Genomic DNA, 27,636 nt, shown 5'->3' with positions numbered 1-27,636 from the left:
GACTAGAGGTTGATGACATTCTTCATATTAAATCGATCGGGATTACACGCCCGACCAAAAACTCAAAGGTTGATGAAATTCTTCATATTAAATCGGTCGGGATTATACGCTCGACCAGAGGTTGATGAAATTCTTCATATTAAATCGATCGGGATTACACGCCCAACCGAAAACTCAAAGGTTGATGAAATTCTTCATATTAAATCGGTCCGGATTATACGCTCGACCAAAGGTTGATGGAATTCTTCATATTAAATCGACCGGGATTACATGCCCGACCGAAACTCAAAGGTTTATGAAATTAAATCGATCGGAATTATAGGCCCGACCAAAGGTTGATGAAATTCTTCTCGTTCGGGATTATATGCTTGGCCTAGACTCAAAGTCATCGGGATTTCTTTATAAAGATCGCATGGTATTACACTCTCGGCCTGGATTCAAAGTTCAGATGGAGTTCTTTATATATATAATCCTTCAAAATTACATTCCCTATCATAAGTCACAATCATATGAAGTTCTTTATCTAAAGTCACTCGGGATTGTACGCCCGATCAAGAACACATAAGTCCTATGGAGTTCTTCATATAAAGTTGCCCAAGATTACACATCCCTTGGAAGCGCTGAGGTCTCGGGAATTCTTTATATGCGGTCGTGCCTGAATGAAGATCAAGAAGTTTATGGAAAGTTTTATTGTTCAAAATCATATGATCAATTAAGATACCACAAATGGAGGAGTTTGTCAAAATAGTGCCTAACTTCGAGAAATAAGAAAGAATTCTTGAACAAGATAGTGCTTATTCTTAGCTCTCATGATTACTTCAAAGGAAGCAGTAACAAAGATAGTACTTATTCTCATCTCTTAGGATCATCTCAAAGGAAGCAATAGCAAGATAACAAAGGTAAGAAAAACAAGTACAAATTTTTACAAAAAGTGCAAATATTTGATTACAAGTCTTTTAGAAATACACAATCATGCTTATTCAAAATTGCTTGTCAAATTTTCGGGCAATTCCTGATTAAGTCTGCGACGGTTTATGAATAGAGAGGGGGGTTCTCGAGGTAGATAACCACCTTCCCTTAATTATTGAATAACCCCGGTCACGCAATGATTCAGAGTTCCAATGATACGACGGACATATTCGTTAGTAAATTTTGGGGACCTCAGATAGATTAAGCGTCTATCTTCCCATCAATCTTCCTCATGCTCCTTATAACTTTGGAATTCGGTTTGTAGTTTATTATTTTGATCTTTGAGAGTGTCTCTCTCCAATTTAAGTTGTTCTAGTTCCTTTTGGAGTGAGGATATCTCGACATCCTGAACCTTTCTTTGTTCTTGCTCTTGTAATAAAGCAAACTCTCTTGAGGCTGAATCTTGAGCCTGCTCAGAAAGGAAAATATTGTGAAGCCTCTCCACTTTCTCTAAAATAGTGTTCTTATGAGAAACATCTGAAATAGCTGTCTTTCAAAGCAATTTCCACCAGTAGGCTGGAATTTAACCGATCCACCTGTAGCTCCAGGATTTTCCTTTCAAGCTCTTTGGTTTTCAATAACTGTTGCTGATGCTGCAATTCCTTTTTCATAGCCTCTATTTGTTGAGTCTGTAAAGCTATCTTCTCCCGTAATTGAGTAAGCTCAATGTGGGAAGGAGGAAGATTGGCTTTTAGCGCCTCTACTTGAGCTTTTAGCTTGTTATTGTCCCTTTCCAGAGCAATGAGTAGTTGGTCTAGATGAAGACTTGAGGCAAGGAACTAAAATAATAACGCAGTTAGCAGGAATAATAAGAAGTTAACAATATATAATGAAAAACACTATGACAACAGCTTGACGACTATGACTGTCAACGCGATTTGAAATACTGGTGCCCCTTAATAGCTCTTGGCTATGTAGCCAAGACTCTGCCAACAGACCTTGTAGCTGTAAAAAGCCATAACTAGGAGGGTCTGAAGATTGTCCCAATTGAGAAGACAAACCCAAAGCTTGCCTAAAAAGAGGTGTGGGAGCAGAAGGTGAAGGAGGTCGAGTAGAGGAAGAAGGAAGAGAAGGAGAGGAAGTGGTAAAAATGGGAACAACAGAGGAAGAGCTAGAGGGGATGGAAGATGGTAAAGCAATGAAAGTTGATTCAGTTGTTGAGGCACGGATAGCTGATGGTCCTGGACTCGGAGAAGATCTCCGGCAAGGTGTTCTTCTAGCTCGTGGTCCAGAAGCCAGAGGAGGTAAGGCCAGGGAAAGAGGTTGAGAGGATGCAGAAGTAGTAGTAGCCATCTGAGAAACAGAAGTAGTTGAAACAATAACAGAAGAGGAAGGAATAAGCAGACCCGGTCTCATCATATTAAGAGAAAGGTTGGAGACAATGTGAGTAGGGGGCATTAGTTCCTTACCTCTCTCAAGAGAAATGGCTAAGGGAATAATGGGGTCTACACAAAAGTACCAAAAGTGTCACGAAAGGGAACTTCTTCAATAAGCCTACGTTTCTTATGTATGACAACAAAAGGTTGTTCTTCTTTCTCTTCCAAGGAAGTAATAGCTTCCGCTGCTTGTTCTTCCTTAGATAGTAAACCCAAAGTGGAGGTAGTAGGATTAGCTCAATGAGCCTGTAGCAATTTTTCTCCAAGTTTATTCAAAAAAGACTTGGTCATAGTTGTGTTCTTGTACATGAAAACAGGTAGAAGAGCATCAGTTGAAACATAAAAATTAGGCGTTATTATAGAAAATAATTAACAAATGACTAATTAACATAGTCAAGAACGTCTGAACATACCAAAAGAGACCTCCAAGGGGGTTTCGATGGAGCTTATTCCAAGGGGAAACATTAGACCTTCCACAATTAAGGCCGGCAAGAAAAATTTAGCCCCCTTTAACTTGGGTAAGGCAAAAGAAATTGAGGGATCAGTAAGGAAGCCGTCAGTGCTAGGAACTGGAGGAAGGTCATATATCCAGTTGGTAGGAAAAAGAGGGGTAGAAGGAAGACGCATAAAAAAAAAATTGTAACGCCATTCCTCTTGAGGAGGAATCCCACTAAACAGAATAGCCTTAGGGTGAGACTGAAATTTAAAGATACCAATGTCTACTTGGCGGGGAATGAAGAAGTAGTGAAAAAGGCGAGGAGACAGAGGAAAATCTAGTAGTTTAGATACCCCAACAAAGCCCACAAGGATAGAAAAAGATTGAGTAGTAAGTTGATTAAGAGGAATCTCAAAGTAGGTACTAACATCAGCGTAAAAGGGATGAAGAGGAAAACGGAAACCTTGTAATGCTTGAGCCTAGAAGATTGATATACTTCCTAGAGGAGGAAGATGTGGACCACTCTGAGAAGTAGGGAGAACTATATAAGGAGGAAAACCATAGTTCACTTGTAACTCCACTTCCTCTGGCTCGATAAGGCCAGAAGCATACGAAAGAAACAACGCTGGGGAAGGAGTGACCATGGCTAAATAGCAAAAGGAAGGTGAACAAAGGAAGAAGGAGGAGTAGTCAGGGAGTAGAAGAGAGAGTCTTAAACCTTTGCCCTTCTTCTGTACCTTATACCAAAAACCCTTAAACGGGTAGGGAAGAAGAACTTTAAAAGGGAGAAACCCAAAAGCATAGGGATGTATAGAATAATAAGATTAATAATGGTTTGTGCGGAACTTAAGTATAAAAGTGGGTAGGGAAAGACAGAGTATGAATCCAATAAGGAAGAATACCCAGAATCATAACCGCCATAAAGAGGTGAGGTCATTGAAGAATGGGATCGAAATTCAAAAAGAAGGATGAATCCCACAGAAAAGGTATTAAGCTTGGCAATCTTCCTTGGAAAACGCAATAGGTTTTTTCTCTCTTTGCTCTTGAATCTTAAAGATTTAAGGAGATGTGGAGAAAATCGGTCGAGTGTGAGATTAAGCAGGTGGTTTAAGACTACTTAACTAGTTAAACAATAGATGCGGATGATTATGCTAAATCGGACGAAATCCGATTAAGCATAAAACACCGGACGATACTTATAAATAGGGTGGTAAATCGACTGGTCATAGTAGACCGGTCGAGACTGACATCGGATGGTTATACTGAATTAGATGAAAACTAGTTAAGTATAAAGCACCGGGCGATATTTGTAAGCCTAATGGTAAATCGACCAGTTGTAATAGACCGTTCGATATTGACGGTATGTTAGGACCTTATTCAAATAATAGTTGGGTAATAGTAATAGACCGGACAATATTTGATATGCTAAGACCAAGTGAACAAGAAAAAGACAAGCACAAAAGTGGGATGAACTCAGGAATGAGGTAGTAAAGCCCCACGGATGAAAAGAACAAGTTTGACAACAGGAAAAAGATAATTTTAGACATATAAGCATGAAAGATAAAAGTATATGAGCCGAACGGTCACAAATTCATAGTTAATCTTACAACAACCAGGACCAAGGTAAAAGGGTCATTCTATAGATAATAGAGGAAACAAATCGTCTGGCCTATTAGCAATAAGTTTGCGCCGGTCCAAGAAGTTAGTAGGAGGATCGTGAGACAAGAAGCCTTTCTCTCGTAGTTGCTCAACAGCTCCTTCAGCTCTAGCGGTATAGGCGGCCAAAATAGACTTTACGATCGGTCTGTTGAATTCAATAGATTTGATCAAGGTGGTGGCCCGCTGCTTGAAGTGACCATCTTCACTAGCTTTGTAAACAACTAGAGCTATCTGGGAAGACTTCAACTCAACATCTTTAGTGGAGGCCTCTGTTTTAGCTGTGTTTAGGGAAATGTTTAAAGAGGCTATCTCGTCATCTTTTAAATGTAGAGCCTTGAGTTTGTCAGCTAAGGGAGACTCATAATCAGACTTCAACTTATTTGTCTTAGCAGTTTGCTTCTCTAATTTGGAGGATAACTCAGTGTTGAGGCTCACAGCTGATTTAAGTTGAGATTGAATGCTCTCAATTTGGGTTTCATATTGCTTCTTGGATCCTTCGGAAAGTGTGGCTAAGGACATCTCAGCAACTTATTGCTTAAGCTTTTCGTTCTCATAATATAAGTTGTTTGTTAGCCGGGCCAAACCCATGTTGGCCATCCATCACTAAGAATACAATAAAGGGTCATAAAATAGCCAAGGATAAATAATAAAGAAGTAGTAGTAAAAATACCTTGGTTTCCTCATGGGAAAATTGATCGGTATCTAGGTAGGGGCAACCCCTTCAAAGAGGGGGTGAATTTCCTCCTACGCAGTAGCAAAAGAACCTCCCAGCAGTACAGGGAGGATGGGAATGGTAGAAGAACTCGTAGAAAAGGAAGAGGTTGGAATAGAAGGGGGAGTGAAAAGTAGATGAGAAGAGAATGAAGAAGGTAAAGACCCGGATTCGGGAAGAGATAGGGGAAAGGTAAAAGAAGTACCACCCAAAGCAGTATTGCTGGAAGAAGGAGAGGAAGAAAAAATAAGGCAAGGATAGAGATTAGCCAAAGTAGGCTCGGCAGAAGGAAGGTTATCAGGAGCAAAACCTTCTGAAAGTAATTCCTCAGAAGAAAGAAGGAGTCTCCTTTTAGACAGAGGGGCTCTAGTGAGTTTGCGTCCCGGGCGTTTGCTAGGGGCAACTTCAACTAGGGATTTTTCTGCAGGAAGGCCCTCAGGAAGGGAAGCAGCAGGGGAGGAAGCAGCAGCAACTGATGGAGAAGCGACTGGCAAAGAGATAGCAGAAGATTTTACAGGAAGGCCCTCAGGAACCACAGGAACCACCTGAGAGCTAGAAGCTTCAACCAGGGGAACCGAAGCTTCAATTGAAGATGGCAGATTAATTGCAGTAAGAAGCTCTTGCTCTTTAACATGAAGTTCAGCCTCCTCCAGACGTAGTTCTTCGTCAATCAAAGCAGCATAAAAACCAGCCACTGCACAAATGGAAGAAAATATTTTAGTTAGTAAAAATTGATAGAAGAAGAAACAGAATTTTACCTAAGGAGCTGTGTATCTTATATCTGACTGGGCTCAAACCAAATAGATACAGAAGATCGCTCCGTAGCCATTTAGTGATAGAAAGACGACGACATAGCAGCTTTTCACAATAAATGGGAAAAGAAGGGTGAAGATGAAACTCCTTGATATCAGGTAAAGGGGGCAAAGAAGATCTCCAAGCATGGGACCAAGGAATAGGTCCTGGAAACTTTATAAAGAAGAAGCGAGATTTCCAGGCCTTAAGAGAAGAAGACATATCATCAAAAAGGACCATTTTAGTCCGAGATTGGAAAAGAAAAACACCTGGTTCTGCCACCTTTAGATAGGAAAACATGTAAACATTTTGAGGAGTAGGAGGAATATCAAATGTACAAAACAACATGTATATGCCACACAAATAACGAAAGGCATTAGGCACAAATTGTTGAAGAGGAATGTCAAAGTATTGGCTTACATCGATTAGAAAAGGAGGAATGAGAAACCTTAAGCCCCCTATCAACTGATCCCTAAAGAAAGTTACATAGTTAGCAGGAGGATGGTGGGGATGCTCATCTGGTTTAGGAATTATGATGTGATATTCCTTAGGAATTTCATATTGCCTACGGATAGCAAGCCGAGCATCCTTGTCGAAAGAAGATGAAATTTGAGTATACCAAGGAACAATCATTTCTTCAGCCATATACAGAAGCAGGGATTAATAGAAAAACAAGTTACTTACTGAGAGTGGAAAGGGAAGATCACTGGAAGAAGGCAAACGTGAAGATATGTCAAGAGATTGCAGTCGAGAAGAAATGCTAAGGCGAGGAAGAAGGGATGAAGTAGACAAGAAGATGAAGGGTTTAGGGTTGATAGAACATACAGTCACCGTTAGATCAGAATACCTTTTATCAGTAGACACCTTTGATTATAGAAAAGTGCAAACGCTGATGTGAAAAAAAAGGAGAAAAGACATGCGTTATATAATCATAAATGGACATTTATGATAGACGCGACATATCGAACCAAGTAAAAGTTGGTGACGCCTTGTCGGGCGCCTCCAACATTCTCTTACCGTGGAAAAGTCAATCATAATTAAGGAAATCCTGGAAAAAGTTCATAGTTTACCAAGTGCAATAAAGAAAGATGAAAAAGGAATAATAAAAACAATACGGAGTCTAGTTAGTCGGCTGACAACTCCTTTGACTAGACTTGGAGGGAAGACTAGTGATACGAGTCAGATCTAGTAGACCCCAGGTCAGAGGGAGAAAGAAGAAAATGAGGGGCAATGGTCGTATAAGCCGGCGAGTAGATACACAAGTAAAGAAGTCAATCGAGCGTGGTCATCCGGCCGAGAAGGAAGAACTAATCAGGAAAAAGGGAAAATACTGGAGAAGACGTTTATAATAAGTGAGAAAGGGGATGTTAGTGCTCATAAAGTTAAGTGTTGCAAATAAATTGGGAAGCCCATCTATTCTTATGAACCAGAAGGATTCGAGAAAGTCACCCAGTTTGATACAAGAGACCGTTCGATTTTATACTTAGAACATGATTAGATACATAACATTACATTTTCCTCTCAAAATTCTAAACCCTAGGATGCCGGTACAAATTACAAATATAAATCCTCAAAGGGCTCAGAGGACTTCAACCCCACTGGAACCAACCTTGACCGGGGTGAAGAAGTGGAAATATTTTACCCGGTACGAAGGAAACTATGAAGCAGAGTGCTCTCATGAACGAGAGAGCACAAACTTGTTCATACCCTCTCAAACATGTGACTGAAAGGTCCACCTCCCACCTGAACACTTTGAGCTCTGCTTCCAGAGCGTCCACCTTAGCCTGCAGATGACCTAAGCCTTGCAGCCATCGTGACGTCAACAGGCTAGTTACGTGAACCTCCCTAATTAACGTGAACACCTCAGAAGCCTGTTGAGTCTGCAAAGCAGTCATTTCTTCAGCTTGAAGTTCTAGATCTCGACGAACTTTGTTCCTTAAGACCCTTCCTAACCGTGCTGAAGATTGAGAGGCCGACGGGAGTACTTCCAGCTCCCTCCCTCGAAACTGGGGGAGGTTCAGAGCAAGAACAACCTCATCCATAAAGCTCACCTTCTCCAACAGGAATTGTGCCTAAAAGGAAAGGTCTGGAGTCATACTCCCGGAAGGATGAAGGGAAGCAAGATAGAGGAGAATTAGGGCGAGTGAAGAAGGATGGGAAGAGCACGACCCTATTTAACTTGCCAAAGGAGTCACGGGATCACTGTACTAGGAGTCACAGGATCACTGTACTAGGGTTCACGGATTGCTGTACCAGGAGTCATGAGGACTACTATAGAGAAGGTCACGAGTCTACTATAGTGGCCATGACAGAGGCACGACTAAAGACAGACAAAGAAACAAAAATAGACTTGGGTCTAGTCGGTCGATTACACCTCCTTTGACTAGACTTGACGGGAAGGCTAGTGATATGAGTTAGGTTTGGTAGGTCCCCAGTAAAGAGGGAAAAGGAAATAGCAGAATTAAACAAGAGCCAATATCGACCGGTATATCTTGAGGAGGATAGGCTAATATCGTCTGAGATATACCTTGAGAAGGATAAGCCAATATCGGTCGAGATAATACCTTAAGAAAAATAGTCCAGATCATTCGGATAATATCTCAAGAAGGATAGGCTAATATCGTCCGGGGTATATCTTGAGAAGGATAGGCTACTATCGTCCGGGATATATCTTGAGGAGGATAGGCTAATATCGGCCGGTATATACCTTGGGAAGGATTGACCAATCTCGGCCGGCATATACCTTGAGAAGGATAGGTTACTATCGTCCGGGATATATCTTGAGGAGGATAGGCTAATATCGTCCGGGATATACCTTGAGAAATATAGGCCAATATCGGTCGAGATAATACCTTAAGAAAAATTATCCAGATCATTTGGATAATATCTCAAGAAGGATAGGCTAATATCGTCCGGGGTATATCTTGAGGAGGATAGTCTAATACCGTCCGAGATATATCTTGAGAAGGATAGGCCAATATCGGTCGAGATAATACATTTAAGATAGATAAATCAGAATTGTCTGAGTTAGCACATCTGGACATAAACTAGTATTAATTGAGTGTACATGATCGCCCGAGTATGAAAAGATGCACTGCTTTACAGAATTTATAGTATATTACGGGATGATTAAGACCTATGTGGAACAATAGTAATAACCAGCTCGGATACAACTTAGGTTCAATCCTGTCCAATACAAATCATAACAGAATATCGGGCTGTCTATAACATAATAAAAACAGAGTAGGCAAGTATGGACAATAAATATATCTCTATATATAGCTTATAAGACAGGGCGAGAACAAATATCTTAAGAATATTCATAAATAGCTTAATGAAGATATCTGTAGTATGTGATTGTATAACATGTTTGTTAATTTGGCGGGAAGAATGTTTCTAGACTTTTCTACAGGCACTAGGCGACAAAGAAGGTACATCTGGGGTACAAAAAAGATTCCTTAAAAGTTATTTTCTGCAAGTATATGGCTTACGTCATCTCATAACAAACTTTAACAAACCGGGGTCCACTTCATGACTACGGAGGTTATATGAAGTGGTATAAGAAGGGGAATCTTCTCCGTTGGCCAGGTATGCTCATGTTCACACTCACAACACACCTTGCAAATTTCAATTTCTGTTCATCTTCTTCCTTCTTCCACACTAAGAGAGATCACTGACTTGAGCATTGGAGGGCCTAGCTAGGGATTCCCACCCCGGTCTTAGGTCACTGACAATAGTGTTGGTTGGTCTCTGGTGCGCAGGAAGCCATGGAAGCTCCAGATCTCGGCATTTCTTCATTGAGCCCTTCCTTTCTTCCTTGGATCTTCATACAAGGAGGTGTTCTGTGGCCTTATTCTTTCAGATCTGCTTTGGTTTTCTCGGATCGGAAGCCCTCAGGTATTTTTCTTCATCAGCAATAGGTTTTCACCTCAGCTTTCCATTTTGTCAAACTTCTCAGACATGATCAATGTCCAAGTTTAAGTAGTGATCAAGTTTATGTTAAGTGCATGATTATATTTATGTCCATGTTTATGTAATTATGTGGTTGAGTGTAACCGGCGTCCTTAGCCCGAGAGATCACCAAAATTCTATGTGGTTGAGTGTGACCAGTGTCCTTAGCTCGAGAGCTCACCAAATCATGTAGTTTAGTCTGACCAGTGACCTTAGCCCGGGAGCTTACTAACCCTATGTGATTATGTTTATTTTCTTACTTAGCTTATTTACACGCTGATGTTTATGTTTATGCTTATCCTTCATATGTACATTTATGCTATCCAAGTATGCTTAGACTTATGCTTATGTACATGCTCATGACTATGTTTATTTTATGCTTAGTTTATTTACATGCTTATGCTTATGTGTGTGCTCGTATGCCTATGTTGACACCAATGTTTATGTCCATAATATGTCGTAGGTAAGTCCTAAGTTACTAGCTTGGGTATCCCTTAATACACTAGATTATATGCACTAACTATTACATAATGTTGGTGCAATTTGCACTAATGATCTAACTTATGTTTTAATGAATGATAAGGGGTTTAAAGTTAGAATATTATGTTCTAACCTTTCTACCAAGTGTGCAGAAATTGACTGGTTTGAAGGACCTAACACTAGGCTGAAATCCAGCTAGGTCCTCAGGGCCCGATAGTTGGTGCAAATTCCAGATAAGTCCATGGGACCCGATATTTGGAGGGAAGTCTGGTTGGGTCCGTGGGACCTAACAACTAGCCGAAGTCCAGTTGGATCTGCAGACCTGACAATTGATGGAAAGATTTGGTGGGTCAAAGGTAAGTTAAGCAATTGCAGTTAGTAAGTAGAGGTAAGCAACTGGAGGCGAGATCCAGTGATGACGCATTCCCCGTTGAGTGAACTGTAGGCGTCGGTCCATTTGGGAAACCTAAGCTGAGACATTGACTAGATCCTGGTCTCAAGGAGACAAGATCTAATTACTACTCATATTTTATTATGTTGTGCTAACTTTGTGTTGCAGGGTAACTATATTTTCTATTGTTTGGACAAACCTTTTCTGCAGGGAGGAACTATTGAAGAAAAAGGGAGTCCAGGCGCTCGGACTCCGGGCACCCGGAGCTGGTTCGGGCGCTCGAAGCTGGTCTGGGCGCTTGGAGTAGCTCGCCCAGGTGGGTGCAGCTGGCACCCGGGCAGTCTGGGCGCTCGGAGTCGGTCCAGGCGCTTGGACCTGATAACTCCTCTAGAAGATGAGGTGGAGCGCATCAACTGGTTGAGCCATGTGGTCCAGGCGCCTAGAGGGGTTCCAGGCATCCAAAATGGGCCTATATAAGGCCTACGACCAAGAACTTAAAAATATCAACTGCTACAACTTTCACTCTTGCGAAGTGCTTCATAAAAGCTCTTACAATGCTGAAAAGCTCCTTCGACAACCAGCGATCAAGACTTTCGTATTTTCCTTGTTGTCGGTAATATTGCTTTTTGTTCTTGTACTTAAACTTTGTAATCATTCGAGCTATTACTAGATTGCCCAACGAAATCACTTGACGAGTGTAGGCCTTGGAGTAGAAGTCGTCGAAAACTTTGAACCAAGTAAAACTACTTGTGTCAGCGTGTCTTTCTTCTTCTAGCTTCTTGCTTTTATTCTTCTGTTGTGTACTCGTTTTTAACACTCGATTTTCTAAAATCTCTATTCACCCCCTCTAGCGACTTTTCGATCCTACAAGTGGTATCAGAGCGATGCCGCTTTGAATTGGTGAAACCACCAATCGAGCAGGAGTTCTTTTTTTATTAATAAATTATATATTATTTCTGTTTAAAAATTATTCTTACGCTTTTCAGTTTTTACCTCCAATATTTTTGAAAAATTCTTAGTTTTATTTTTCATTATTAGTTAGAATTGGTGAAATATCATATTTGACAAAATTTGTCATAATTATTTTTTTTATTTTGTTATTTTTTTTGAAATAGGTGAAACATACTATTTCTTTATCTCCCACACTACTTACCCCAACATAAAGTATTGGAAATTACTTCTTGTCTATATTTTTTTTTTGCAAGTATACCAATATCTCATTAAGAAGGACGGAGCATCCACAAACCACCACCATACAAGATATACAAGAAGGATGAATTTAATCTATGGAGGATGTAAATGGAAAGCTTCATCCTGATGAATGATTCCGATGGTGGCATGGTACTGAAACGATCTTCTCAGAACTCGGAAGCAAACCAAAGAGTAATAAAGTTAATTTCATATTTATTATCTAACAAAGTTACATACAGGATAGGAAAGGTCAAAGATGCCCACGAGTTTTAGACTTACTTGACCAAGCTTCATGAGGAGTTGTTGGAGCTAGAAGATTAAGTCAAAAGTGAATCCAGACTCGAGTCAAATCTAACGGAGAAGCCTACTAAATTAGGGGATGCACTTAAAGTTAGTATAATTTACTAAAATACCCCCTATCAATAGTAGTTTAAATAATCTGCATGATAATTTAGATAAATATGAAGTTATCCCAATTAGTATGGTGCATGATAATCTAGATTTACTTTATTCAAAGTTAGAACTATAAAATAATCTAGATTCTGATCAAGTCAATCAAGACTTTAACCAAATCGACATCAACCTTGACTTGGTCAAATAGAACAATGACCAAATTAATTTAAATAAATAAATTAATTTATAAAATTTAAAATTAAATAAAAATTTAGAAATAATTAATTCAAACATTAAAATAAATTCAAATTTAAAACTTAAAAAAAAAAGAGAAAATAGATTTAGATAAAATCAATAAATACCTAAATAAAATATTTAATAATCTAGATAATATCAATCTAGAAAATTCTATTCAAAACTGAGATAATTTAATTAATAATCTTAAGGATAAGAATGTAGATAAAACTAATCTAATAAATTCAACTAATAATATAAACTTAAAAGATAAAGAAAATATAAGGATAAAATCAAATACTTTGATAAAATCAAAACTAAATATAATAAATTCAAAATCAAATATTAAAGATAAACCTTCCAAGAAAGATAATTTAACCAATTTAAAAAATTCAAAATTCAAAATTAATAAAAAATTAAATATTAAAGATAATCTATTAAAGAAAGATAATTTAACAAGCCTAATTAATTCAAAATTAAAAACATAAATTCAACCTAAACTACAATTAATTAAAATCTTAACTAAAACTTAACAAATTAAAGACAGGGTTCCAAAAGTTTGTCTAACTAAGCAACTAGAGCCAAACCAAATCCACATAAGCCTAAACAAAAACTTAAAAGGAAAATCCATGATTTAGGGGGAGACTTCAAATTAGTTGGCACCTCCAAAATAATAATTTACCCGACAGGGTAATTAGGGAATAACTTAAAAAGGGACAAAGAGTTTAACTTAAAAAATAGTACTAGAGAAGTTTTGGATGAAAGTAGGTTAGGGAAACTATGTCTATGCACGACTTGGTGCATTTGGCTTAGTGGAACTAACTGAAGCTACCCCTTACCAATCCTAGCTAATTAGACCAAAGTTTTATACTAAATTTAGTAGACGGGACTATTTAAAAAATTTCGAAGGCATGGCTACACTAATGATGTAAGATACGACACTTTAATAATAAGTGTTATTGGAGAAATAACCTTCTAGAATTTTTTAGAGATTTTTAAAAAAATTTTGGGATTTAAACAAAGTTTGTGATATATTTAAGGGGATAAATTTGTAGGTTTAGAGGAGATTTGATTAGAATAACCATTAAGTGAGAGTTGACGGGAAGATTAGCTTATGTTTGATTTAATAAACCTAAGTGTATAAATACTAGCTACAGGGTTAGCCTTATAAGCCGTAATCTTCTCCTCTTCTCCTCGATCCCCCTTCCTCACAATTCATCGCATTCGCCCGATCCATTTGATCGTCAAATCCTTTCTTCTCCCCTCGGCATCGTCGGCGGGGATCTACCGTTAGAGCTTCGAGAGGGAGCTAGCGTCACCCGATCCTCCTCTTCTCTGATTTCCGCAAGCTGTAGCACCGAGCCTTTCATCTTCTTTCCATCACCGCACCGACTTCCTTCGTCAGAGTGAAATCGCAGCCATGGGCATCAGATCTAGACCCTCGCCGGCTGTTCAGGAGGAGTAATAGCAACTGTACTCTCTATCCTATACCCGATCTCTCTTTCCGCTTTTCACTGGAAGTATTTTGTTGTCCTGCGGTGCTCTTGGAGGTGATTGGTTAACTTTAGCATTAGATTTGGGCATTTGATCCTTATGTAGTGTTGATTTGGGGTTATTGTTTGGAAGATAGTTGTTTCCCTTGGTTCCGGCCACCACATCGCCGATAGTTTGCAGCCAACTTCGTCACATCCATTGCCACTGCAAGCTTCTAAAGAGGAAGAGGTAATGAGAGCAATTTGTTAACTAGAATTAAGTTGTTATTAGATTGATTAGATGATTTCTATTTGGTTAGTTGGGTGCTTAACTAATGGGTTACTAGTAGATTTATAGGGGTGCATTGCTAAAGATAATTTGATATTAGATTTGGGGTATTAAGAAGAGTTACTGTGTTTGGGTAATTGGAAGTTAAAGCATGCTTAAACATAATCTAAATGGATTAAGGAATGTTAGGGTTATCATATCTTGAGTAATCGGGGAAGGATTAAAGTTAAATAAGGACTTGCTGTGAACCAAGTATATGGATGGTTTAAGCTAGGGTGGGAAAATAGATCTGATTTGATTAAGAGAATGGATATTAATGACTTGGTGTTAGCTATTTACTTTTGTAAATTAGCTATTGGTAACACATGCAATTAGATAAATTACACATGTAATGCAGGACCTTGATCAGATTTCTTTTAAGATGGACATCTTGACGTGGGGGTTCTTTCAGACACAAGTTATATAAAGCCGGATATTTCTTCCTTAGCTTCTATATAGTTCTTTGTGTCACGCCCCGGGGAAGTCCCTGTCCGAAGAAATTTCGGTAGCACCTCCCCTGTACGGGTGACAATCTGAAACATTTCTACAGACACAATATACATCAGCCACAGGCGGCTGGAATATACACACAACTACGCAGTTATATATACAGCCTACTCGGCTGATTCCACAAAAATACAACCACGTAGTTATATATAAATCAAACAGCCCACTCGGCTGTACCAAAACCAAATACAGTGGAAATCCAATAGACAACACATACAACTATAAATAAAGACTGCTAGCCGGCTAGGCTTACACCACACAACAACACAACACTCCGGAAACAAAACCGGAACACAAAGCCAAATACACACATATCATATACCAAGATAAAAATAAACAAAAATACGGAGACTAGTCTTCTAATATGACGTGGGGACCGGCAGACAGGATACTCCAAGAGACTCTATAAATAACCTGGTACCTGAAAAAGATAGTGTCCACGGGGGTGAGTTCAACAACTCAGTAGATACCAGTTGACATATATAGCAAGATATAACAGACAGTAATAACTATGGAGTACAGTCTCCTGGACAAAAGCTGGAAATGCACAATAGAATAGGCTGAAGAGAACTGTACTCACCAGGGCCTCCTATCAGAATAGTCAGGTCGTCAGACCGAGAGTATCATAAATCCTGTATGCATGTCAAACATATGCATCCATCCAAATGCAGCATATAAGTGCAACAAACACAATCTGTATATGCATCAATGCATATGATGCCAATGACATGGTCACTCCTGACGCCAGTCAGCCATCTCACACACAATGGTGAGATCGAGTGGGTAGGGCTAGAACAACCGTGCACTCTGACGTCACTGCTCTTGATGAGTGACCGAGTGGACGGGATGCTGTCGGAGTACACCTATCCTTCTACCCCAAATCATAAGTGGGGGAGCGCAATGCTCTCATCTCCCGGTGCACAATGACGGGGAGGGATCCCGGCGTGCTACCACGCTGCAGTACACTACCCATGAGTGTCCCAACGGAGCACCACCGAGCAAACTAACGTGCTACCACGCTGCATCACGCTACCCATGAGCAGACCAACGGAGCACCGACAGTGATGAAACTGGCGATGTGCTCAACAATAATGGAGTAGACTATCGCGCAGCGTGCAATCATGCAAATGATGCATGACACTAAGCATGACAATATCCTGAACCAATCCACATATATATATAAAATGTGTAACCCTAGTATCAATAAGTCATATCCGAAGATCTAAGGTACACAAGACAAGTATGGTATAAACAAAAAATCTAGGTCCTGAACATAATAAGGCATGATATGTCACTACCTCTATGAGCATATAGATAATCATGTGGGTACTAACATAAAATGCATAACACGTGAGCAAACAAGCATGTAACAGGTATCCGGTAGTGACATATCGAAACAAGAACGAACATAATTATTACTAAAGGCTATAATCTACTAAACATATCAACGTGACATTATCAAAGATAAGTCAAGGTACCCGCCTCCAATGTAGATCGAGCTCAACAATCGAAATGTTGAAGTGCTCATCCCGAATCAATGTCCTGTAATAAATCGTACAGTTTAGCTAAACACAAAATAGTTAAACAAAATCCTAATCCGATTAGGAAACTATGTTTTAACTCCATTTAATTTAATTATCTTTTCCTTCCTTCATAGTTCATATCCTTGAATTAGTCCAACTAGAGAAGTCAGCTAATGAATAATTCTCAAGTCCCTAATTAACTATAACTTAAGTTAATTAGGGTTAGTTTCTTTAACCTTCCCTAGTTCAAATCTTGAGCATGCTGCTAAAAATGAGAAATTCTTCCATTCCTTACCTCACTTCACCGCCACTGTGGAAACCAAGTGTTGCTGGAGGGACTTTCTGCCGGAACCAAGAAAAGATCCCACAGAACAAAACCTTGCTTCACGACCCTGATCAAGTTGCTGTCCACCAACCGGATCAAGAAGAATAGGTCAGAATTCAACAAAACAACCTATCACCAACTAATTTCCAGCAATAACTATGCACCTTACCTCTTTTCCTCTAATCTCGTGACCTCCATCCGTAGCACATAAAAGAAGATGCAAGATCTGATCAGGAGGAAAAGGAATGGAGTGGTCCGACACTCCCCTTAATCCAAACAAGAAGGATTACAGTAATCTAGTGAAATTCGTAAACCAACTAGGGAATCCGGAAATGGATCAAGAGGGAAGAAAGGTTTCGGTTGCTCACCCTCGAAGCCCTAAGGCATCTTCACGTCGGCGTCGGCTGTGGCGCGAGCTCGACTAAGGGGGGAGGAAAGAATAGGGACAGTGGCTCTAGGGCAAAGAGATCGGCAACCGATGGTCTGTGGCGTCGGAGATCAGAGCGGCGAGGAGGTGATGGGGTAGAGAAGAGGGAAGTGACGCTGGTGCTTTGGGCGTTCCTTTGGCCGGGGGTTATGAACGCGAGGGGAGGAGAGGAAGAAACGGCCGGCGGCGGTTGCGGCGCTGATAGGGAAGAAACGGCTAGGGCACACACACGTGAGAAGAGAAACGGCGAGGGAGAAAAACGAAGGAAAGAAATAAAATAAAAGAAATAAAGAAAAGAAAAATGAAAAACTTAACTTTTCCTCATTTAAATGGGGTAGCCTTAATAGGCTTTCCTGGTCCCAGTTTTTATCCCCGTAACCCTAGCCATACGGCTCTGAAAAATTCCCGAAAAATTCTGAAAAATTCCCTTATCAATATTCGTCATTTTTCGGTATTTTACATTCTCCCTCGCTAATAAAAATTTGGTCCCCAAATTTCGTTATCTACCATCAGCAAATACTAACAATAGGTAAAGAGTATAAATGCTGAACGGTAACTTAAATCACATACCTCAAGCGAAAAGATGGGGGTATTGAGCTCGGATAGTATCCACAAGCTCCCAGGTAGCTTCCTCGTCCGAATGATGCTGCCATCCGACTTTAACCAGCCGGGTAGTCTTGTTCCGCAACTAACGCTCTTTCTGATCCAAAATCAGTACCGGAACCTCCTCATAGGTAGCGTCAGGATGAATGGGAACTGAGATATCTGTCAGCACATGTGTCGGGTCGGGGACGTATCTCCTCAGCATAGACACATGGAATACGTCGTGAACACCTGCCAGGGACGGTGGTAGTACCAGACGGTAAGCTACCGCTCCAATCCTCTCCAAGATCTGGAAAGGTCCAATGTATCGCGGAGCTAGCTTACCTCTGAGGTCAAATCTCTTCACCCCTTTCGTGGGCGAAACTCGCAGAAATACATGGTCGCCAGTAGAGAACTCCAGGGGTCTACGTCTCCGATCTGCATAACTCTTCTGGCGGTCCTGCGCCTCTGACATCCTCCGTCTGATAGTACGGACCAACTCTGCCTCATGCTGAGTTCTATAAGGTCCCAACAGCTGGGCCTTCCCAACCTCATCCCAGAGGGTGGGTGTCCGACAGGGCCTACCATACAATGCTTCAACCGGTGCCATCTGGATAGCCGAATGAAAGCTGTTGTTGTAGGCGAACTCTACCAATGGCAAATGGTCCTCCCAACTGCCTCCGAAATCCAATACACATGACCTCAGCAAGTCCTCTAGAGTCTGTAGGGTCTGCTCTAACTGTCCATCTGTCTGCGGATGGAAAGCAGTACTGAAACGGAGCTGAGTGCCCAAGGTCTGCTGCAAACTCTGCTAGAAACGAGACGTGAACCGGGGATCTCTGTCCGAAATAATAGTCAAAGGGACACCATGTAATCTGATCATCTCCCAGCAATATAGATCTGCCAATCGATCCAGGGAATCAGTCTTTCGGATCGCTAAGGAGTGCGCGGATTTGGTTAATCGATTAATGATTACCCAAATCACATCATGGCCTTATCGTGTCCTAGGCAAACCCACCACAAAGTCCATGGTAATGTGTTCCCATTTCCACTCAGTAATAGGAATCCGCTAAAATAATCCTGCAGGTCTCTGGTGCTCGGCCTTCACTTGCTGACAGACAAGACATCTAACTACAAAATCCGCGATGTCTTTTTTTATGTCGTTCTATCAATAAGAACACCTCAAATCTCGGTACATACTGGTCCCGCCTAGGTGGATCGTAAATCGAGAGTGATGAGCCTCCTGAAGTAGCTCCTGTAAGACCGGGTGAGACTGAGGTACGCATAATCTGCCTCGGGAGTATATAATACCCTCCTCATCTCGTGTGAACTCGATCTGCTGCCCGGAATCTATCTGGCTGCCAGGAAGCTATCTGGCTGCCAATGAATTGAAAATGCTGATCACCGGCCTGGGCCTCTCGGATCCTCATCCTGATCGACGACTGAGCAACTATGGTAACAAGAATACCCTGCTCTGTCTGTCTCTTCTCCTCAAGGTCTAACTCGGAGAAGCCCTGAATCAAATCTGTGACCACAACTCGGTGGTAAGCTAGAGTCCCTCTGGACTTCTTGCTGAGTGCATCGGCAACCACATTAGCTTTCCCCGGGTGATAACTAATGGTACAATCATAATCCTTCAGGAATTCCATCCATCTCCTCTGTCGGAGATTAAGTTCCTTCTGAGTAAAAAGGTATTTGAGACTCTATAATCCGTGAGAATCTCAAATGTAATGCCGTATAGATAATGTCGCCAAATCTTCAAAGCAAAGATGATGGCGGCTAGCTCCAGATCATGAACTGGGTAGTTCTTCTCATGCTCCTTCAACTGTCGAGCAGCATAGGAGACTACCTTGCCGCGCTGCATCAGAACAGCGCTCAAACCCCGTAGAGATGCGTCGGTATAGAGCACGAATCCGTCCTCTCCAGAAGGTAAAACCAAAACTGGAGTCGACACTAATCTCCGCTTGAACTCCTGAAAGCTGGTCTCGCAATCTCAGTCCAAGTGAACTTCACGCCTATCCGGGTCAGGCGTGTCAGCAGCATAACAATCTAAGAGAAACCCTCAACGTATCTCTGGAAATATCGAGCCAAACCAATGATTTTGCGAGCCTCCTGCATAGACTCTGTCTACTCCCAACGGTAACAACCTCTATCTCCTGTGGAACCACATATACCCCTATGGGAGACCGTGTGTCCCAAACATCACACATAAGACAATCAAAATACGCACTACTGATCTTCACATATAGATGTTCTCGTCGAAACATCTCTAGAACTATGCGAAGATAATGTACGTGACTCACCTTGGATCTGAAATAGATCACAACATTGTCAACAAAGACAATGGAAACCGATCCAAACGTTCTAGGAATATCAAATTCATCGAGTCCCTGAAAACATCTAAGGCTCCGCAAGCCCTAATGGTAAAACCAAGACACATAATGTCCGTATCACAGACATTCCTAACCGTAAGATCCCCGATAATAAGTCAGAAATCTAATCACCAACAATATAAATCACCAAAGAATAGATCCTCCAGTGTGAGAGCAACGCTCCATCACAAGAAATACCACATATGTGGGAGCAACGCTCTACCACAAGAAATTCTCAATATGTGGGAGTAACGCTCCACCACAAAACAATCCCTAAATATGTGGGAGCAACGCTCTACCATAAACAAACAATAATATGTGGGAGCTATACTCCACCACAAACGATCTATAACATGTGGGAGCAACGCTCCACCACAAACAATCCAAAATATGTGGGAGCAACGCTCCACCACAAACAACCCAAAATATATACAAGACATCTAACTATCAACTAGTGACTGCACGAAATCACTCTACCACATATCACTGTGAACAACCAAGGTATCGCAATCCAGTACACAAATCAAATCCATCGTCAACTCTATCAACATCGTAGTGGGTCATCCACTAATAGGAGAATTAGTTGACAGAGCAATACAACAAATGACATAATGTAGACACTCCATATAAGTAGAATCATCATCATGCTACCAACAATACATCTGGCACACGTGTACACATAACATAGGTATGATCGATATAATCCTCCAATTAGTACACTCCAAACATACTCATAGCACAGGTAAAAATCAGTGTGATACCTCCAATATTACATACCGAACTCGTGTGCATAAATCATCGTAGGTATAATCGACAATACACCTCAAACAACACTCACATGACATATATACACCTATGCCAAGAGTATAATCAACATATACTTCCAATAAAGCATACTAAACCCAGGTGGACTCACAAATCAAACATAAGCAACAAGATACCTCAAATACCACACCAAACACATATGTACATATCACAACACCGATGTAGTCGACAAGATGCTTCCAATAAGACACTCACACCCATGTGCACATACCACGACACAGATTTAAATCAATAAGATACCTCCAATAACCATAACTGGATGTAAATACTCACACTACCCGCAAATGAACTATCTATCATAGATCTCCTACAACACATACTAATCATGTATACACATAACGTAGACATGCATAATCAACATATTTTACCCAATCAACCTGACATTCCCTATGCTACCTTCTAAGTTATCCAACTAAGAACATACAGTCAAAAATGAAAGTCCACATGGAATAGGATACATCGATCCTCTATAGACTGACCAAACCGATAATGGTATACCGCAAATTCAGTCTTTCCATGTCAGTACAAGTCATGTACTCAAATGTGCTCTAGTTACCTAACTAAGCACAAATAACCCAAAGATTCGTACCTCTAAAAAATAGAGTATGACAATCCTCTACTGATCGGACCAACAAAACTAAATCGGTCATCCACTATCTAATCAAGAATACCTTACTCCACAAGCAACTAAGGTATATCAATCCACGACTACCCAAATCAACAAGTGCAAATCAGACTTCTACTGACCGATCTAACAAGAGTAAATTAATTTTTTACTGATGAAATTAACTAAAATAAAATAATATACTACTGGCTAAATCATCATGAATATGTAGGTACCATCCATTACACAGCTAATAATAGCAAAGGCTGGTATGTGCCTCCATCTCCTAACCAACTAGCAATAACAGAAGCTAAAACTACTGGTGGTATGATATGAAAAATCACCAGAGACTATAATCCCTTAATCTCTATTAAGGTCGATCATCATCAATGGCTAACCAATCACATGTAATAGGTGCTACCACAACCAGACAGGTACTAAATAAAAAATACTAATACATGTCATGACTATCATAGTCAACAGTGCATACTAACAAAAGGTAGGATAACAGTATACCAACATACCTCCTATAGCTTGGAGACGTCCTGCCGCTGCCAGGTCCCAAAATCTGAAAAGTCACATCGAGAAAATTAAAACACGAACTCTGAAACACGGGGTATAAGCTCGTAAATCATGCTCTGATACCAAATAAATTGGTATCAGATAAATCTCGAAAATACAGAACACATAGCAAGTATCGTAACTTGGATCTGATACCACTAAATTGTCACGCCCCGGGGAAGTCCTTGTCTGAAGAAATTTCGGCAGCACCTCCCCTGTACAGGTGACAATCTGAAATATTTCTACAGACACAATATACATCAGCTACAGGCGGCTGGAATATAGACACAACTACGCAGTTATATATGCAGCCTACTCGGCTGATTCCACAAAAATACAACTACGCAGTTATATATAAATCTAACAGCCCACTCGGCTGTACCAAAACCAAACACAGCGGAAATCCAATAGACAACACATACAACTATAAATAAAGACTGCTAGCCGGCTAGGCTTACACCACACAACAACACAACACTCTGGAAATAAAATCGGAACACAAAGCCAAATACACACATATCATATACCAAGATAAAAATAAACAAAAATACGGAGACTAGTCTTCTATTGTGATGTGGGAACCGGCAGACAGGATACTCCAAGCGACTCCATAAATAACTTGGTACCTGAAAAAGATAGTGTCCACGGGGGTGAGTTCAACAACTTAGCAGATACCAGTTGACATATATAACAAGATATAACAGACAATAATAACTATGGAGTATAGTCACCTAGACAAAATCTGGAAATGCACAATAGAATAGGCTGAAGAGAACTGTACTCACCAGGGCCTCCTATCAGAATAGTCAGGTCGTCAGACCGAGAGTATCATAAATCTTGTATGCATGTCAAACATATGCATCCATCCAAATGCAGCATATAAGTGCAACAAACACAATCCGTATATGCATCAATGCATATGATGCCAATGACATGGTCACCCCTGACGCCAGTCAGCCATCTCACATATGACGAGCTACCACGCTGCAGTACACTACCCATGAGTGTCCCAATGGAGCACCACCGAGAAAACTGACGTGCTACCACGCTGCATCACGCTACCCATGAGCGGACCAACGGAGCACCGACAGTGATGAAACTGGCGATGTGCTCTACAATAATGGAGCAGACTATCACGCAGCGTGCAAGCATACGAATGATGCATGACACTAAGTATGACAATATCCTGAACCAATCCACATATATATATAAAATGTGTAACCCTAGTATCAATAAGTCATATCCGAAGATCTAAGGTACACAAGACAAGTATTGTATAAACAAAAAATTTGGGTCCTGAACATAATAATGCATGGTATGCCACTACCTCTATGAGCATATAGATAATCATGTGGGTACTAACATAAAATGCATAACAGGTGAGCAAACAAGCATGTAACAGGTATCTGGTAGTGATATATCGAAACAAGAACGAACATAATTATTACTAAAGGCTATAACTTACTAAACATATTAACGTGACATTATCAAAGATAAGTCAAGGTACTCGCCTCCAATGTAGATCGAGCTCAACAATCGAAATGTCGAAGTGCTCGTCCCGAATCAATGTCTGTAATAAATCGTACAGTTTAGCTAAACACAAAATAGCTAAACAAAATCCTAATCTGATTAGGAAACTATGTTTTAACTCCATTTAATTTAATTATCTTATCCTTCCTTCATAGTTCATATCCTTGAATTAGTCCAACTAGAGAAGTCAACTAATGAATAATTCTCAAATCCCTAATTAACTATAACTCAAGTTAATTAGGGTTAGTTTCATTAACCATTCCTAGTTCAAATCCTGAGCATGCTGCTACAAATGAGAAATTCTTCCATTCCTTACCTCACTTCTCCACCACTGCAGAAACCAGGTGCCTTATGGCCCTGATCAAGTTGCTGTCCACCAACCGGATCAAGAAGAAGAGGTCAGAATTCAACAAAACAACCTATCACCAACTAATTTCCAGCAACAACTATGCACCTTACCTCTTTTCCTCTAACCCCATGACCTCCATCCGTAGCACAGAAAAGAGGATGCAAGATCTGATTAGGAGGAAAAGGAATGGAGTGGTCCGACACTCCCCTTAATCCAAACAAGAAGGATTAACACAGTAATATAGTGAAATCCGTAAACCAACTAGGGAATCCGGAAATGGATCAAGAGGGAAGAAAGGTTTCGGTTGCTCACCCTCGAAGCCCTAAGGCATCTTCACATCGGCGTCGGCTGTGGCGTGAGCTCGACTAAGGGGGAGTGGAAAGAATTGGGACAGAGGCTCTAGGGCAAAGAGATCGGCAACCAGCGGTCTGTGGCATCGGAGATCATAGCGGCGAGGAGGTGATGGGGCAGAGAAGAGGGAAGTGACGCTGGTGTTTCGGGCGTTCCTTTGGCCGGGGGTTATGAATACGAGGGGAGGAGAGGAAGAAACGGTCGGCGGCGATTGCGACGCTGATAGGGAAGAAACAGCTAGGGCACGCGCACGAGAGAAGAGAAACAGCGAGGGAGAAAAACGAAGGAAAGAAAAAAAATAAAAGAAATAAAGAAAAGAAAAAGGAAAAACTTAACTTTTCCTCGTTTAAATGGGGTAGCCTCAACAAGCTTTTCTACCCCCAGTTTTTATCCCCGTAACCCTAGCCATACGGCTCCGAAAAATTCCGAAAAATTCCCTTATCAATATTCATCATTTTTCGGTATTTTACATTTTGAACTTAGTGTATGGTTATTATTTGATGGATTAGGCTGCTTTACCTTAAATCTATTCGTTTGTTGCTATCCTACTTGATACTTATCTATTTGACCTTAGAGATGATCTAACTATTTTATATACAGTCTTGGCTTTTGGATATCTATACTCTGTTGTGTATATACATGTAGAGTATATACTATAGGGGATATCTTGTCGATTGGATAATATGCTGATTATGCACACATGATTGGTATGGGTTGTAGGAGTTACCATATTGACCATTCATTTCCATGTTGTATGTGTACACATGCCTAATGTTTACTATTGGAGGACTCAGGTTGATTGTACCTATGTTGTGTGTGCACATGTGTCAGGTGTGTACTATTGGAGGAATTATATCGATAATACTTATGTCGGTGATCATAAGTGTCTAGTATGATTCTTGGAGGATCATGTTGATTATATTTATGTTGTGTGTACATGTGTTAGGAGTGTATTATTGGAGGTCTCATATCGATTATACCTATGTTGAGTGAGCACACGTGTTTGGTGTGATTGATGGAAATATCGTGATGGTTAGTCTTATGTCAATTAGATTGTTGCATTGATGATGACCGTGTCTGTATTATGATTATTTATATCATGCCCATCATTGTATTGCATGTTGATGACCATTGCTCCCTTGTGGTATCAGTTAGTTGTCAGTCATTTCTAGCTGACCATTTGGCCACTCAGGGGAGGAGTGGTGATATGGAGTGGAGCTTGCCCTGTCGTGCCTGCTCGACCACTTTGTATAGTGGTGGCATGGAGTCGCACAATCAGTGACCCTCTTTGTTATGTAGCTAGATAGCTACTCTACATCCTGCCCATCTCGACCACATTGATGTAGTGGTAGCTTGGAGACATGAATAGTTGTCACAGTCCTACCCATTCGGTCATTCAGATGTAGTGGTGGCTGTGAGCGGTGTGTAGCAGTGGCGTTTACATGTATATGCACGTGATGCGCGGTGCATCCATTGGAGATATACTTGCATAGATATCTTGTAATTACTAGCTACATGTGATTGTGATATGTTACACTTGTTTGAGCTATGATTGTTGCATATGAGTGTCATGTTTCATACATGTCATTTATTATACATGTATATGATGTCGGTTATATTGCTCAGGTGTTACGAGCAGATCCATTATTGATCCCCCGATGAGTTTACTAATCATTATACCGTATGAGTCGATTCCAGATTGGGTATGTGCATTACTATGTCAGTTATGATTATATACAGTCATTATGTTAGTTATGACTATGTGCATTGATTATGTCGTATATGATCATGTTCTTATTTTCCTACTGAGACTGTATACTTTGATCTCTCTATTTTATATAGACCATGCACTATCTTATCTATTACCCGCTGAGTGACCCGAACTTATCACCTCGTTTGTACTTTTATGTTTTTAGGTAATAGATAGATGATTATAGAGTCGGTTGGAGTATCCTGTCTACCGATTCCACGTCACATCCGAGGATGGTTTCTACTTTTATTTTCTACTTTACTTGTATTACGCATTTGGTGGACTTAGTATTGTATAATTCAACTTTGCTTTGGAGTTTGTTATGTGGAGTTTCCTATTTGCTTTGTTGTGGTCATGTAAAGCCTAGCCGGCTAGCAGTCAGTCGTTTTGGTTTATGGGTTTTCCTTTCACTTTCCTTGTGTTTTTAGTACAGTCGTGTGGGCTGCTTATTATACAACTGTGTGGTTATATTCTTTTTACTCCATCCATGTGGGTTGTATAAATAACTGCATGGTTGTGTATGTTCCAATCGTGTGGGAGTTGATAGCTTGTGAGTAGTCTTGGTGCATTGTATACATGTTTTAATTGTCACTATTAAATGAGAGATGTTGTTTGTTTGCCGGGCAGGGACTCCTCTAGGGTATGACAAATGATGTCCAAGTGACTCACCACAGCTTAGAAGTTTATCCAAAGAATGTTTGTTTGTTGAACCCAAACTTAAACTTGAATAAACACAAGTTCAACCAAATCCTGAATTCAAATTAACTCATCTCACAAAGCCATAAAACTCCTTTCTTTGGAAACTTAGACTGGATGAGATAAATAAGGATAAAATTAAAATTAAAATAAAATTAAATTAGATACCAATATTAATTTAATTAAACCCTAAAATTAAACATATGTTAATTAACGTATTACATAAAAAATTATTTTAGAAATTCTTTTTAAATTATTTTTAAAAAATCTTTTAAAAAGTATTTTAAAAATCCTTTTAAAAATTCATTAAAAAATCCTTTAAAAATTCTTTTAAAAATCTTTTAAAAATTATTTAAAAATTATTTAAAAAATACTTTTAAAAATCATTTAAAAATTCTTTTTAAAATATTTTTAAAAATCCTTTTAATTTTTTTTAAAAATTCTTTTAATTAAAAAAAATTATTTTAAAATATTTTAAAAAATATTTTTAAAATCATTTATTTTTTTAAAAAAATCATTTATAAATTCTTTAAAAAATCATTTTAAAATTCTTTTAAAATCATTTTAAAAATTCTTTTAAAATCATTTTAAAAATTCTTTTAAAAATCATTTAAAAAAAATTCTTTGAAAATTCTTTCAAAATTTATTTTAGAAATCTTTTAAAAAATTATTTTAAATTCCTTTTAATAATTATTTTAAAATCATTTTTAAAATCCTTTTAAAAATTCTTTTAAAAATCATTTAAAAATATTTTAAAAATCCTTTTAAAAATTATTTTAAAAATATGTTTTAAAATTATTTTAAAATCGTTTTAAAACTTAGACCCTTAACTTAAAACTTAAATCTTAAT

The 27,636-nt window shown here is 39.6% G+C and overlaps 1 long non-coding RNA gene across 2 annotated transcripts; it reads left to right on the top strand.

The window, feature by feature from the left end:
* Positions 1-13,762: 13,762 nt before the first annotated feature.
* LOC122056520 lies at positions 13,763-26,596 on the top strand. Of its 2 annotated transcripts, none has more exons than XR_006133204.1 (4): positions 13,763-14,134; positions 14,215-14,306; positions 25,967-26,043; positions 26,257-26,596. It is a non-coding gene; the product is annotated as an uncharacterized LOC122056520 (long non-coding RNA). The 2 variants fall into 2 exon arrangements; XR_006133205.1 differs by having other exon boundaries at positions 14,211-14,306.
* Positions 26,597-27,636: the final 1,040 nt, after the last annotated feature.

This window comes from Zingiber officinale, chromosome 3B (assembly GCF_018446385.1).
Source record: "Zingiber officinale cultivar Zhangliang chromosome 3B, Zo_v1.1, whole genome shotgun sequence".
In the NCBI taxonomy this organism is placed as follows: Eukaryota; Viridiplantae; Streptophyta; class Magnoliopsida; order Zingiberales; family Zingiberaceae; genus Zingiber; species Zingiber officinale.
The sequence above is the reverse complement of the archived record's forward strand: the minus strand, read 5'-3'. Positions and strand labels throughout refer to the sequence as shown.